The 2,500-nt window shown below is 41.9% G+C and overlaps 1 long non-coding RNA gene across 1 annotated transcript in view; it reads left to right on the forward strand.

Moving 5' to 3' along the window:
• Positions 1–2,500, forward strand: part of LOC143306627 (uncharacterized) — a 61,937-nt gene that overhangs the window by 29,020 nt on the left and 30,417 nt on the right. The window lies entirely within an intron of this gene.

The following is a 2,500-nucleotide window of genomic DNA, read 5'->3' on the forward strand; positions in this document are numbered from 1 at the left end:
TAACACTACTTTCTTGGTTCAAAAATTTTATACAATCTTATAACTTTTTCAGTTTTAACAAATTTTGGTTACAGACAGTTGATGCTCAGTTTGTACAAGTATGCAACATTTATAAGTGCATACAGGTCACCAGCCTTATATTACAAGGCTCACCACATATGGGCCATTCGGTCTTAGACACCGACCCGTGGTAATGCTGTGTGGAGATTAATAATAATCCGCAACGGAAAACCGGAACGAGAATAGTCGAGAAAGTATATTCTCGAGGAGCGGTAGACTGCTTTTCAACCGAAGTCATAAAAGAGCCACACGCTCGACGCTACTCCCGACCGGTCCGAGCGAACCGAAAGTGCCTTCCTATAAATACCGAACGGCCGGCCGCTAGGTCGGCGACGCATGGGCTTACGCCCAGGCGTATGCCTGTGCAAACCGCCGTGAGAGCGTACCATCCCGCCGGCACGGTAAAACTTAGACTGAAAATATCGTCGAACATATCCTTTCATTTTATAACGTTCTATACATGAAAATTAATAAATTAACATGCAGGACATAATAAATTCACATTCTCATGTAAATCATGGGTTTAATTAATATTTTAAAAAATTTTAAAACCGCCCAGAACCGATGAGATGAAAATATTAAAACGATATTTTTGCATTTTCTTACGGTAAAACATTAACAAATAAGCGACTATAGCAATATAAAACTCCATTTGTAATTTAATTAATCAAAATTAATATTTTTTTTTGATTTTTCAGCGATCCAGAACCGATGAGACGAAAACATTAAAACGATATTTTTGCATTTTCTTACGACAAAACATTAACAAATACGAGACTATAACAATATAAAACTACATATGTAATTTAATTAATCAAAATTAATAATTTTTTTTGATTTTTCAGTGATCCAGAACCGATAAGTCGAAAATTTTAACAATCATATTTTTGCATTCTGTACCGTGGATCCATCGTTAAACGCTATTAAACTAACGTCCGTGATGGTATAAATGCAGATTTTCGCTCCGCTTAGCCAAAATAACGAACTTTAGGTGCGCTCCGAAATATTTCAAAGTCCCAGCGGCGTATTGCTTCGCCTCTTAGAACCGATTAGTCGAAAATTTTAACAATCATATTTTTGCATTCTGTACCGTGGATCCATCGTTAAACGCGATTAAACTAACGTCCGTGATGGTATAAATGCAGATTTTCGCTCCGTTTAGCCAAAATAACGAACTTTAGGTGCGCTCCGAAATATTTCAAAGTCCCAGCGGCGTATTGCTTCGCCTCTTAGAACCGATTAGTCGAAAATTTTAACAATCATATTTTTGCATTCTGTACCGTGGATCGATCGTTAAACGCTATTGAACTAACGTCCGTGATGGTATAAATGCAGATTTTCGCTCCGTTTAGCCAAAATAACGAACTTTAGGTGCGCTCCGAAATATTTCAAAGTCCCAGCCGCGTATTGCTTTGCCCCGAAATTTTTCAAACTTCCAGCGGCGTGTTGCTTTCAAAGTGCCTCCCTCTAAATACCGATCGGCAGGCCGCTAGGTCGGCGACGCACGGGCTTACGCCCAGGCGTATACGGGGGCAAATCGCCGTGAGAGCGTGCGATTTTGACTTTCGCAATAAGATAGTCTCCTTTATGAAAAGGAGCGTACACGTCTCCCAAAAAAAAAAACAGTTTCATGACGATCAATGTAGTTCTTGATCGAAATGTATCATAGGACGAAGATTTTATCGAAAAGTACGAACTTTGGCGACGCATCGAAATTTTTCAAAGTTCCAACGGCGTGTTGCTTTCAAAGTGCCTCCCTCTAAATACCGATCGGCAGGCCGCTAGGTCGGCGACGCACGGGCTTACGCCCAGGCGTATACGGGGGCAAATCGCCGTGAGAGCGTGCGATTTTGACTTTCGCAATAAGATAGTCTCCTTTATGAAAAGGAGCGTACACGTCTCCCAAAAAAAAAAACAGTTTCATGACGATCAATGTAGTTCTTGATCGAAATGTATCATAGGACGAAGATTTTATCGAAAAGTACGAACTTTGGCGACGCATCGAAATTTTTCAAAGTTCCAACGGCGTGTTGCTTTCAAAGTGCCTCCCTCTAAATACCGATCGGCAGGCCGCTAGGTCGGCGACGCACGGGCTTACGCCCAGGCGTATACGGGGGCAAATCGCCGTGAGAGCGTGCGATTTTGACTTTCGCAATAAGATAGTCTCCTTTATGAAAAGGAGCGTACACGTCTCCCAAAAAAAAAAACAGTTTCATGACGATCAATGTAGTTCTTGATCGAAATGTATCATAGGACGAAGATTTTATCGAAAAGTACGAACTTTGGCGACGCATCGAAATTTTTCAAAGTTCCAACGGCGTGTTGCTTTCAAAGTGCCTCCCTCTAAATACCGATCGGCAGGCCGCTAGGTCGGCGACGCACGGACTTACGCCCAGGCGTATACGGGGGCAAATCGCCGTGAGAGCGTGCGATTTTGACT

The sequence above is a fragment of the Osmia lignaria genome, unplaced genomic scaffold, assembly GCF_051020975.1.
Source record: "Osmia lignaria lignaria isolate PbOS001 unplaced genomic scaffold, iyOsmLign1 scaffold0016, whole genome shotgun sequence".
In the NCBI taxonomy this organism is placed as follows: Eukaryota; Metazoa; Arthropoda; class Insecta; order Hymenoptera; family Megachilidae; genus Osmia; species Osmia lignaria.